Source organism: Pinus tabuliformis, chromosome 2_1 (assembly GCF_031772625.1).
Source record: "Pinus tabuliformis cultivar Carrire ecotype Pingquan chromosome 2_1, CPIR1, whole genome shotgun sequence".
In the NCBI taxonomy this organism is placed as follows: Eukaryota; Viridiplantae; Streptophyta; class Pinopsida; order Pinales; family Pinaceae; genus Pinus; species Pinus tabuliformis.
In genome coordinates, this window is record NC_142299.1 from 495,373,003 (window position 1) to 495,387,151 (window position 14,149).

The following is a 14,149-nucleotide window of genomic DNA, read 5'->3' on the forward strand; positions in this document are numbered from 1 at the left end:
CAGTAGCATGATGATAGGTGTTGGGTGGAGCAAGGTGTGATGGAGCGGCAAGGAAATGTTAGAGTGCACAAGTCTGTAGCAGCACAGTGGAGGTTGCAACAGTGCAAGGGTCACAGAAGAGGTTGCAACAACGCAGTGGCAGCAGAGGGAGCACAAGATAACAACAAAGGTGGCTGTAGCATCACAAGGCTTCCAGACTGACCAGGATGTCAGTGTTTGGCTGAAGTTAGTTACTTACTTCTCAATAACTGAGTTACACTGCAGCGGTTAACAGTGACAGTGCTATGGGCAGCATGATGTAGCATGTTGAGAGGAGCTGCAGTACAAATGTAGCAGTGGCAGTGGCATTGTTACAGGAAGCAGCGGTACAATGAATGTGGGGCAGTAGGCCAAGCATCAGCACAAAGGACTAATGCGGAAAATCAGTGTGATGTTTCTGTGGTGAAGCATTGTTAGAGCACATTCCTCGCTAAGAGGGAGTGATGATTTTTGTTAGCATCGGATATGCTCTAGCCATGAAATTTGGTGGAGAGGCTAAGGCATATGATATCTCCAAGACCTAGAAATCGTTTGGAGAAATTCCACTCGGATGAAGAGATGTTAAAATAATTAATATTTTTAATGGGGTTCCTAAGTCTAAACTTAGGAAAATTAAAATATTAATGTGTATTAATATAAAATGGGTGAGAAAGTTCTAAATAACAAGGATCAAGCCGGTGCTAATATTAGCCGTTGATTAGGGACTTAATCTCGATCGTTGAATCTTCAACAAGAAAAGTATAAGAGGAGGCTTGATGGTCAGTTGAAGACACACCAAGAGAGATTAAGAACACGATTTTCTGGGGCGAGGTTTGCTGAGGAAATCGAGTTAGTGATCAGTTGCAGTGATGGGCAGTTTAGTAATGAATTTCCAGCCAAGGCTGAAGAATACATAACAGAGAGGCAGTGAAGTGCCGAGAGAGACAGCGCAGGCCCAAGAAGGGCTGATGCAGAGGCCGAAGGAGCCAGTGCAAAGGATGTAGAGTGTTGTAGAGGTTGATGCAAAGGATGCAGAGGGCTTCAAAGGCAGCGCTGGGGAGATTCTGTGGGGAAGATTGAGACCAGATCAGCCGGGAGAGGGTGACGTAGTTCCTGAAGAGTGACGCAGTTCTAGAGTAGTGCTTGGAGAAGCTTTCGCTATCGAGCACAAGGAATAGTCAGAGCCATTGTGGGGTTGATCATCTAGTTGCTGATTTGCTGGAATATCTGTCTCCGGATAGAGGTACTACTTCCAAGGATATTCTTTGTTGGGTGAGCCATTTTTGGCACCCTAGTTCTATTCAGAATCTGCTTAATAATACAAACCCTCTATATGCTGCACCGGTTTTCCCGCATTGGGTTTTTTCCGGGATGATTGTTCAAATATAACAGTGTCCCTTGTGTTATTGTTTTCGTTTACTTCAGTGCATGATCTGTGTATATGTAAAGGTTGCATTTGTGTTTACTTCGATATTTATGCAAGTGAATAACTTGTTAATGTAAAGAATAAGTAGGAAATAGTAAACTAGAAATGGCAGTAGGGGTTTCTGATGTGTTAGATTCAAGAATTTTCCCACTTACTACCTCTCCCGGAACTAGCACACTTCCTACCGAAATGTTGCTTACCTCCTCTACCACCTGCTATTCACCCACTAGCTCTATCTTCTTCGTTGAGTCTCTGCTACTGAGAAAATCGAACTCCCTGGATAACTGAGTATCTGCACTGGTATGTTCTCCATCTACTCATCGACTTCTTATAATTTTCTGTTGGAGCACCAATGACCAAGATTAAAACATAATCGATGGCTCAAATTAATTCCTTGTCAATCCGTGTGAGTTTCAAAATGATTCTCCCCTTATCTCAATTAACACTAATTAATTAACCATATTCTATAAGTTTAGATTTAGGAAATATTTAAAAAATGACTAATAATTTAATTGAAACACTTCTAGGTGGAATTTCCAGAAACGATTTCTAGGTTTTGGAAATCTCATGTATTCTAACCTCTCCACCAAATTTCGTGGCTAGAATATATCCGATGCTACAAAAACTAACAATATATCCAAGCAAAATAACACAAGCTCAAATCTTATAATCAAACAACTCCACAATGTGTTCACAATTGTTATGCAATTATAGTGTTCAAATCTTGTGATCGTTGCTATGAGAAAGAAAAGGATTATGGAAAGGGTTATAATTATTTCAAAACAAAGCATAAATCACTTAGATCTGAGCTAGTAGAATCTGAATATTGCTTAATCAATTACAAACCCTTAAAATAAGCATAAAACCACCGGATCTAGGTTAAAATCATTTGGTAAATCAACCCTTCGCAACAGTACAAAGCTCATATCTGGGTTTATTAGATTCACAATCTTGCTCTTTATATATTGACACAACAAACAACCCCAATATGCTTTCAACGAGATGGGTTGGTTGGGCCCTAGCCAATCAGCGCGCTCCCCTGTAAGAAGAAAAGCTTGGTTACGTTGCTTTTAAATTAGGAAATAACACAAAAATACCACGATGTGTGAAACCGGGCATAATCCCATTTTTATTGATAAAGATCTTTGTTCTTTAGTACATGATGGTCCAGCCTTAGAAGGCCCAGCGATACAAAGAAAAAGACTTCCTAAGTGCGTTCACAAGCAAAGTATCGCTAACCTACATACATCTCAAATCTCATATATATAAACTTTACAAAACCGAAGTGAGGCATTCCTCCACTTGGTCAAAACAGTAATCAGTAAACAGTATCCTCCTTATGTTGTTTTAAGAGCAGGATCAAAATGGTACGAGTCTGATGAAGCCGATCTGTAGTGGACGAGGGCATAACAAAATTACAACTGCAGTGCTCGACATCATAACTGAAACAAATCCTCTGGAAATCAGGTTGAAAGGGCGTGCAACAAACTTTTTGATCTTCACGACCCCCCCATAGCAACAGCTGGCTGTGACTGCCAGCTAGCTCCCCTCATCCACGAGTTCTTTACTGCCACATAACCGATCTAGAGCTGGTACAGGAACCGGATACCAAATAAGCGTGGGAATAAAGTTTTAGGGTTGGTGCAGGAAAGAGTACAGGAACCCGATCCACGTGCCTCCACATACCAGCTGCATTTATGAAATGATAATGACTTAAAATGATAAAAGTCCTAAAGATAACCCAAAAGAAGGCATTTAATTCATAAAAATATTGATCCATCAATCCTAGTTAATTCTCATGAGTATACTGCTAGAAACTAGAAATACAAGTTAAAAAGGTTGCTTTTAGATTGTAAAACAGAGGTCAAAATAGGGTTGTATGGGCAAATTTTGGAACAATCCCAGAGCCTGACAGCCCCTTACTGCATTCTTGGGCAGTTTAAGGCGCGGGTCTGCATCACTCATACCCCGAGCACAGCGACTTTTTCAACACATCCAAAAAGTATACAAGACTCTGTTTTTGTAGTAGCAACATAAATCTCAGATTGACTGACAGCTACGGCAATACTATCGATGTTACTACTGTAAAATCCCTAATCAAATACGGATATCTCTGGTTTGCCCGCTGTTTCGTATTTTTTCTGTTGGATTTTATGTTTGAATTGATTTTCCAGCCATTTTTATGCATGCGAGGTTCTGACTCCGGAGATAATAGAACAGCAAGAATACATATGCGTGAAAAAGATTGCAAAGCTTTAAAAAGATTAAACAGAAAATTACATGCCTGGCGATTCTGAACTTGTTTGATGTTGAACTTGAAGTTGCCAGCAAATATACGTCCTGTCATTCTTTGGCTGATCGTTTCATTTTTCATTTTTTATTTCTTTATATCCTCCTGCAGTGTTAAACATCAGCTACAGGTCTTGTTCCATCTGCAGCACGACGATAGCTGGGTATCTCTACAGGGGTGTATCGCACGGCATCAACATCTTCAATCTTTATCATTACACCTTCGGCCTCGACTGGCAATGAATTCCAGATTCGTTCCTTACAATTGGAAATCGGCGGTTCGGCCCACAGTTCGATCCTCAGCTATCACAATCAGATTTTTACTGCCATGCATACGTAATTCCGCCCAGAGCAGCTCAAATTGATCCCCTGCGCATTCGTTCTGTACAGGTGTACTCTTCCAATAGCACCTTACAGCATATTGAAATGTATGCAACGATACCAAAACCGGTTTGTGATCGCACTTCTATACATACTTTGTCTCCTCTGTCTCCGATATAACCAATGCGCAGCCAATACACACATACAGGCTCATCGCACTATACTCCAATCACGGATTATGCACAGCCTGTCCCATTCACGATTTGTTGCATGCAGCCAACACAAATCACGATCATCCGGTATTGCTTTTTCTCCTTCGCGGCAACCATGATCACTTGGATCTATTCGCACAACAACTAGGCATTAACCTCCGGCCTGATTCTTCTGGTCCCCACGTGGCTCCGTCCGATTTGGCAGTGTGAGATTTGATTCTAATACTGGGAACACGACTCGGCACAAACTTGTTGGCCCACGCAGAGTATTTGACCCACCCGACATCTGCTTATTGCCCAAACCAACCGGCCAGCAATGCACTGTCACCAGAATTGATCGCACCAACATACAATTCTCCCACTGCTATTGGTCATTGAGTTCCCAATAAATGCCCACCAAAACCGATTTCCAAAGTGCACAGTGCGTAACGTGTTTGGGCATCAAATTTGCGTCAAATTTACTGTAATGTTCCCGCTTGAAAATTCCGGCAATAGGAACTTCGCCTTGGCAACGACCAGCTTAGCAATCTATTTGGCCCTTAGCAGGAAAACACCAATTTGGCAGCCAAGAGAATAAATTTGTTCTGCCAATAATGAGTGTGCCTCACAGAAATAACTTTAACTTCTAAATAGATTATGCAAGAAACCCTCAGGCGGGCAGGATGCACAACTCATACCACTGTAATATCTCTTTCAGAAATTTTGTGGTATTTTCTGAGAATTTTCTTTATAATTTTTTATGCCGGCATTTTTGTCAAAAACCCACTAAATTACATCAAAATGCACCAATAAATAGGAAACCAAAAATTATATAATCACGGCAAAAACATTGACAATTCACAGAGGTAAACCCAAAAACTCAAATAACATCAGAAAATGCAGCACAATGAATGACTCAGCTTCATTTATTATAATATAGCATGCAGAGTACAACTAGAAATATTTGAGACAAATAGAAAATATGATAGTTTAGTGGACCTCCAAATATTCTGCTGCTATGTCGATCCTGATCTCTCAAAACTCCACAACTACTCAACTCTCCCTCCAGCAACAGCTACCACTGAATCAACTGAAAGAGGATGAAGTGCTAATTGAGGACCTGAATGATTCTCATTCCAATATCTTTGAAGCTCTATGAAACTCCTGGATGAAGTCTCCTCAAGGAGAGTTGGGTTTTCGTCCAACACTTAACAACATACCTGAGGGTTTCCGTCTTGGGGCTATAGAAGCTAAGAATTAGGTTCTCCAAACCTAAGACAACCATATACAAATCCAAGATGTCCTCTAGTGGCCTCCTCCTCCTCTTTTATAGATTTGATGGACCCCTCTAGAATCTCCTGTTATTATTATTTTAATCATTGAGCACATTTCCCCCTTTTTTTTTTCAATTAAAGTATCTTTTTAATGTGGGAAAATGGTAAATTGACCACCATGACTTCTCAGGCCACTGAACCAACTGAAAGAGGATGAAGCACTAATTGACGACCTGAATGATCCTCACTCCAATATCTTTGAAGCTCTATGAAACCCCTGGATGAAGTCTCCTCAAGGAGAGTTGGTTTTTCGTCCAACACTAAACAACATACCCGAAGGTTTCCGTCTTGGGGCTATAGAGGCTAAGAATTAGGTTCTCCAAACCTAAGACAACCATATACAAATCCAAGATGTCCTCTAATGGCCTCCTCCTCCTCTTTTTATAGATTTGATGGACCCCTCTAGAACCTCTTGTTATTATTATTTTAATCATTGAGCACATTTCCCTCTTTTTATTTCAATTAAAGTATCTTTTTAATGTGGGAAAAATGGTAAATTGGACACCATGACTTCTCAGGCCACTGAAATTCACTTCTAACCAAGGTTGCACGAAACGGGGAAACGGGTACGAGTTTCCGAAACGGGAAGCGATACGAAACGCGACCCCCCCAAATTTTGGAAACGGGGAAACGCGAATATATATATATATATATATATATATATATATATATATATATATGTATATATATATATATACATATATATATATATATATATATATATACATATATATATATATATATATATGTATATATATATTAGGAATTTAAGAAATATGTGCAATCATAAAGCATATATGATACATTCTAATTTATTACATTATGATAAAATTGTCAATTGTCAATGCATAGACTATAAGTATCTAAATTTACATCACATTTACTCATGAATAATCACATAATGAAAATAGAAATATCCAAAATCAGCCACGAGAAATTTCTAATTTTTTGTCTCGTGGTTGATTGGGAGTCTCCTCCTACATAGTCGAATGACCTTAGTGCTCTTGATTAAATACAAGTTTCATACCCTAGTACCCTACATTCTCTTGATTATTGGGAGTCTCCCCTGCATAGAGGGCTTTGTTCTCTCGATTAAATACAAGTTCCATACCCTAGTACATGATAAAATCCAATGGAAACATTGAAATCCCCCCCATCCTGAAATCCTGAAAAACAGATAAGTTTGCTGGATTTTGAGTAAGATCTAAAATTCTACTTTCTCCATATGAAATCCAATGACGGCGAAACCACTCTCAAACATCCTGAGTCATTTCATGGTAATGTTAAAAATTTAAGTAAAAGGATGAAAATGAAAAATAAAGGAGAATATCACTTTTACTTTAAGAATTTAACATTACCATGAACTGCATATCAACAATAGGGCAAACAAATGTAAGAGATCTACATTAGAAAAAAAAAAATTAAAAAACAAATGTTTTTTTTGGGGAAACGTGGCTCGTACGGCCTGGAAACGCGTTTCCGGCCGTACGGCCACGTTTCCGTTTCGGGAAACATGGTCGTACGGCCGGAAACGCGTTTCCAGGCCGTACGGTATGGGGAAACGCGTTTCGTTTCGTTTCCCCTGGCGAAACGCCCCCTAGGGCCACGTTTCCTGCAACTTAGCTTCTAACCATCCCATCCTGTAGATTTTCACGTTCCGGTTCCAACGACCTATTACACTAAGGTGTTCTTTCAAGTATTCCTCGTGAAATGCCACCTTAAGCATATTTAATTGAGTCAGGCCCATTAATAACTCTGTTTTTTGAAAGTTGTCGGAATGCAATGGAACGAAAGACAAACTATGCAGATGATGGAATATACCAAGCGAATGCCATCGGACCTTATAAAAACTTCTCAAAACCCCCCAGAAGCCCCATGGGCTCACTGATAGAGTAAACCAGCTCATGTGACCTAGCTGCCTCCAACCTTAAATGTCCATCTTGACCACGTTGTAAGGGAAACCAGAAAAAGGAACATGACATGGAGGCTATATCAATCATCCTTTTGGATCCATAGGAGTTGGGATTTGTTGTCTGGTGATCCTTGTAAAATAGCTACAATTGTATTAATATAATGTGAGGGTCACTTTTACCGTAGATGAGGATGTAAGGGGATGATAGTAGAAGAGTGAGTGCTTATAAATTATAATCCTTTGTTTAGAGATATGTATTTTTATGTATCCAATTACTAAGGTATAAATTTGTTGGAAAATCAAAGAATTTGTAGATTATAGTTGACTTTTCTTAGTTGATAATTACTTGTGATATTAGTTGGCCCTTTATTACTTTTATTTCTTCTTCATCAAGCAATTACCAAAACAGTGAAGATCACAAAAAGACAAAGTACACAAGATATAGGCTCCAAGCTAGGGCAAAACCCCTCCAAGGGGAAAACCCAGAAAGAATACTTCTCTTCTTATAGAATCAAATCAAAATGAGACTTCCAAAACCCAAAGACCAAAGCCAAGATTCCTCTCAAGTACCAAGTCAGCCCTCTAACAAGATCTTCTTCAAACAAGATGAAGTCTACTAAGGTCAACGAAGATCGAACCTCTTCAAAGTCTGCTCCAATCAAGTTTCAGCCTTCACTTCAAGTCTACAACTTCGGTGTGCAACTCTCAGCCCCACAATTAACCCATAAACCCTATTTTTTCGCATATATTAATATGTCAAATTTTCGGTCTCCTTCCTTCGCTTGGTCTTTCTCCTTGTCTTCTACTTCTTCGCTCTTGTTTTCCGTTTCTTCTTATTGTAGATCAAACTTGTTGATGTTGATGATCCAAATGAGTCGAAGTCTCTTCTATTTAGTCTTCTTGAGGGGTCGAATAAGCCTCTTCTAAGTCAACTTCTTGGTAGGGCCGACTTGGTCTTGGAGGATAAATTGACTTTCTAGACTTAAAAGATAACAATTTTCCTTTATTTACAACAAGTCCAAATGGGACTATAATACATGACAAAAAAATTTCCTTGACTCAACAAGCCCTAGAAGCATGAAGAACATGCTTTGACCTAAACTTTGAGCATGAAACCCATGCTTGAATAAACAAAAAATATTTTTCTCTTTTTATATAAAATATACAATGTCATGATTACAAAAGTCATTATGAAGACTGAATCTAATTACATTCTCCAACACTCCCTCTTAACTAAGGAGGTATTCATAATCCCATCAAGAGGTACAAGAATTCTCAAATTGAAGTATTCTCATCAGAAGAGTTAGATTGATTAAGCATCTATATCATAACTAGCATTGTCATTGTAGCAACGCCTTAACTCGACAAGCTCTTCTTATTTCAGAGCATTATGCTGGGAGGCTTTACGTGAGACACCACACTACCTCTAAGGCACATACACCATCCAATGTTCCCTAGGTATGTCTTTTTAGGACTTATTCTTATCTTGGATTACCTATCCTCAAAGAACATTGGTCCTCTTCGACCATTCTTATCTTGGATGCCCTACCTCATCCTCAAAGAGCATCAGTCTATTAGTTCTATCTTGAATTTCCAATACTCAAGAAGTACCAATCTCAGATGCTTATCCAATCCTTCGAACCCCATTCTCTCTCTATGGACTTCGCTTAGACGTACCACTGTTAGTCCTGGCCTAGTGCATGACACATGAATAAGATAATATAATGTCCATCATCACTCCCTCTCAATTAGGGAGGAGATATCCACCAAACCAAGCTTTCTTCTTAAGTATTCAAGCTTCTTGTTTGGAAGTACCTTTGTCAGAATATCAACTACTTGTTCATCTATAGGAATATAATGTAGCTTCATGACCCCATCTCGTACCAAGCTTCTGATGTAGTGGTACTTATTGTTAATATGCTTTGTCCTAGCATGAAACACTAGGTCCTTGGTCAACCTTATGCAACTTTGGTTGTCACAATGTATAATTGTAGGGTTCAATGGTCCTTCAAATAAATCTGATAGCAGCTTTCTAAGCCAAACAACCTCTCTACAAACTTCACTTGTAGCAACATACTCGACTTCAACACTACTCAAAGCAACAATATCTTGCTTCTTGCTCATCCATGAAATCATGGAAGATCCCAAATTGAAACATCCACCAGTAGTGCTTCTCCCATCTATCTCACTACCACCCCAATCAAAATTTGTATATCCCAATAGCTGAATTTCATTACCAACATATCTAAGGCAATGATGCATTGTTCCATAAAGATATCTTAGGATGTGTTTGGCTGCTATCCAATGTTCATGTCTTGGCTCCATCTGAAATTGACTGAGAACATTTACTGCAAAACAAATGTCAGGTCTAGTATTCACAAGATACATTAAGGAGCCAATCAACTATCTGTAGCATGTAGGATCCACTGGACTAGAATATGAACTCCTCAACTTATTTAGATTTGTGATCATAGGAGTTGTCATTGGCTTACTATCCATCATGCCAAATTTTTGTAATATCTTGACCACATATTTTCCTTGACCAAGATATATTTCTCCAGGTTTTTGACAAACTTCCATCCCAAATAATAATGCATAAGTCCAAGATCCTTCATGCCAAATTCCGTTGCCAACTGTCTCTTGCATTCTTGTATCTGCTTCTCCACACCTGTGACAAGTAAGTCATCCACATATAAAAGTATGATCATAGGTTCATCCTTGACCACTTTGATGTAGAGGTTAGGATCTACAGAACTCTTGACAAAACCAAGTCTCAATAGGTATGCATCCATTCTAGCATACCATGCTCTAGGTGCTTGTTTCAAGCCATATAGAACCTTCTTCAATCTATAGATGTGTGTCTCCCTCTTATGTGGACTTCGAATCCCTGAGGTTGTTCAATATAAACTTCTTCATCAATAGTCCCATTTAGAACATTTGTTTTAACATCCATTTGATGAATGTTCCATCCCATAGTGGCAACAAAAGAGACAAGTGATCTAATAGTTGTATATCTTGTTGTAGGAGCAAAGGTTTCTTCATAATCGATACCTTCTTTTTGTGAAAAGCCTCTTGCCACAAATCTAGCTTTATACTTATCAATGCTCCCATCCATTGCATGTTTGATCTTGTATATCCATTTGGAAGTGACAATAGATTTGTCACTTGGTCTAGGAACAATTTCCCAGACATCATTCTTCATAATTGACTGGTACTCTTCTTGCATTGCATTCCTCCATTCTTGATGTTTAGTTGCATCTTCATAGGAGGAGGGTTTAGCCTCAATGACATTAGTAATATAGGTTGCATAACTAGAGTACTTTTAGGTCTTTTACTTTCTCTAAAGGTTCCCTTAGCTGCTGCATGTCCCTCTACCTCTTGTAGAGTTGTCTTTGACCAAGTAGGTCTCTTACGAGTTTTTGGAATAACAAAATGCTTTACAGGTTCACTGGTTCCTTCAACATCTTCATGAGTAGGTGTAGAATCTTGAACATTGTCATCCCTTGAGATTTCCTCAAAAATGGGTATCTCTTCTTCATCAGAATCAACTGGGATATCTTTGGATCTCTTGTAAGTTACATTTTCATCAAAGATGACATCTTTGCTTACTTCAATACGACGATCTTCTTTAATGTAGATTTTGTATGCTTTTGATGAAGAACTATAACCAACAAATATGCCTTTTGTACTTGTAGGATCCAATTTCTTCCTCTTGTCTTTTGGAATGTGTATGTAAACTAGACATCCAAATATTCAAAGATTATCCACACTAGGCTTATTTCCTGTAAATGCTTCTTTTGAAGTCATATTATTGAGAATTTTGTGAGGACTTCAATTTCGCAAGTAGACAGCTGTTATGAATGCTTCTTCCCAAAATAACTTAGGGAGATCTTGGTCATGAAGCATGGCTCTAACACGTTCTTCGATTGGTCCATTCTTCCTTTCAAGCACACGATTTTGTTCAAGGTTGTAGGGAACAATTAGCTCCCTTTTTATTCCTACTTCCTTGCAAAAAGCTATAAGCTCTTTGGATGTATACTCTCCACTGTTATCAGATCTTAGGGTCTTTATCTTTCTTTTTGTTAGATTCTCTACTTCATCCTTGAATTCTTGAAATTTCTCAAATACCTCATCCTTGCCCTTGAGGAGGTATATCCATGTTTTCCTAGAGTAATCATCAATGAATGTCACATAGTATTGATGTCCTCCAAGAGATTTTACTGCCATAGGTCCACATACATCAGAGTGTATGAGATCTAAGATTTCCTTAGATCTTGTATCACTTCTTGCAAAGGGTTTCTTCACATTCTTTCCTAGAGCACATCCCTTACAGATTCCTTCATGTTCTTCCTTCAATTCAGGGATGCCAATGACCATTTGATTTAGAGATGGAAATACCTTGTAGTGAAGGTGTCCATACCTTCTATGCCATAGTTCAAAAGGGCTAACATCTAAGTGTACAAGAGCTTGAGGAAGAGGTGTAAGAAGTCTATACAACGTCCCCTCATGAATCCCAATTATCTTAGCATGTTCAATACTAGAGCCCTTTCCCCAAACCAAAACTTTTCCATCAACAAAAGCAATCCTATCACCTTTATCTTCTAGGCAAGAAATAGAAAGTAATTTTTTCTTCAAACCTAGAACGTAGAGTATATTATTGATATGAATGCTTCCACCAGTCTCTAGCTCCAATGAAGTAGATCCAATTCCTTTCACAGTGTAGCTCTTCTTGTCTCCAAGTTTGACTGAATGAGAAGAGGTCCCTTTTGATAAAGTCTTGTTGATTTTTGAGTAGCTTGGGAGGTACTCCAAGCCCTAGGGTTCGAGGTTTGGAGGGAAAAGTGACACAAGAGTCATTTGTGGGCTTGGAACTCGAGTATGTGGTTTTGCACCAAATCGTGTTTTGGGTATTTACATGATCACATTTCTACATGTGATGGCATGAGATGATAGAAGGCAAAAAGGAGAATCCAACACTTCGAGAATTATCGAATTCCGAGTTGTAGAAGTGGGGATATGAATTTTGAAGTTATTTGATGGGTTTGCAGATTTGTTTCAAGGTCAGCCTATGGTCAAATTACGCTTTTGACAGTTGTAGAAGCCCCTCAATGTGATGTTTTAGGAGCCCTTGTCTTTGGTATAGATAAAAGGTGATATGAGGACTATTCCTCATCCAATTTGGTGCAACACAAGTGCTCTTTGGAGGCAAATGAACTCGGCATACCTTCCTTAGATTGGGCCGCATCTAGGAGACATCCTAGCGTGGAAGAGTGGAGGGTTACCAGTGTTTGGCCATAGGAAAAGAAGTAGACCAGCGAGGAGGAAAAGGACTATTCGGGCATCCTTTTATGACTGCGTGGGGGCTATTTCATTTTGTAGGATGAACAAGTTAGAAAAGATAAGGAATAGGTCTGTTGGAGCATCGTTGGAGGGACAAGGAACCAGAATTGTGCTGCCTAAAAGTTACAGAAGGACTGTGTGTTAGACCGCAAGCCATAACACTACAGTCAAGGGTTGCGTAGGGGTGTTTGAGGGCTTATACATGCCTAGATCAACAACATAATTAAGGAGTTTTCTTGTGAGGTGATGCTACAGAGATTAAGGTTTGTTTTAGTGATTGTTTGAGGGTTGTTGCAGCATTGTGTGGTGCCCTAACTAGTCACTGTGATGACAAAAACAGTTGGACTTGTGTTGGGTCAAGGATATTGACTAGTATTGGATCAGTTTACTTTGCAGCTTGTGGTAGCCAATTTGGAGGCTTGATTCGGTGATCATAAGCCTTCATAGGAGTAGATATTGTAGTGTAGTATTGGGCATCATTGGTCTAATGGAGGGCAGTGTGTTGATAGCCCAAAGTAGCCATAGGCGAGCTATCTTGAAGTGACGAAGAGGAGTTAAAGGTTGGGTGAAGATTGGTGCCGAAGTGTAGCACATTGATGGAAAAGGTGATTGCTAGCCTGGTAGATTGGACCTCGAGATTAGGCCTACCAAAAGAGCAGATTGGATCAGCTCGTGTACATGCTACAGAAGTGACTTGCAGTAGTGTTAGGTGGCAACCCTCTTGGAGTCTCGATGTGTTGTCCTTTGAAGGACTAAGGAGCAGCTAATGAGCAGTATGGGAGCAAAGGACTGACAGGACAAGATACGACATCGAGTCTAGGCAACATGTTTTCCATTGTATCTTGTATACCATAGACTGTTGTATTATTCAGATTTGATTTAATATAAAGAAGATTGGGTTGTACATTATTTTACAATTTTGTTAAAAACTATGTATATTTGTGCATGTGTGATTTATTGCTTTATATTTTTTGCTGTGCAAAATAGTTCTGGTTGAGATTCTTGGTTTGGTAGCATCAAAGATTTTAAGATTCTAACCTAGACCCAAGATCGTGGAAATTTAACATGATATTAAAGTGTGTCTGAGCTACTCTGGAAGTCAGTGAATTAGAGTTGTGCATAATGAAGTACAGCTTAAGAGGGAGTTGGTCACATTGTAGGTGACAATGTCGAAGTTGCAGGTTGGTATCCGATATGAGGACAGGTTGGAGGGGTTTTCCAAGCATAGTCCATGGAAGGAAAGGATCAATTTGGTCTTGCAGGGCAACAGGTTTTGGGAGTTCATCGAGAAAGCCATCAAGAAGCCAGCTGACCTGAA

The 14,149-nt window shown here is 39.2% G+C and overlaps 1 protein-coding gene and 1 long non-coding RNA gene across 5 annotated transcripts in view; one reads left to right on the forward strand and one right to left on the reverse strand.

Annotated features, from left to right (window-relative positions):
- Positions 1 to 14,149, forward strand: part of LOC149201099 (microtubule-associated protein TORTIFOLIA1-like) — a 126,389-nt gene that overhangs the window by 72,367 nt on the left and 39,873 nt on the right. The gene's annotated exons all lie outside the window — the stretch shown is intronic.
- Positions 2,549 to 4,942, reverse strand: LOC149201101 (uncharacterized). The gene is made up of 2 exons (XR_016253856.1): positions 3,729 to 4,942; positions 2,549 to 3,133 (listed from the first exon to the last, which is right to left on the reverse strand). It is a non-coding gene; the product is annotated as an uncharacterized LOC149201101 (long non-coding RNA).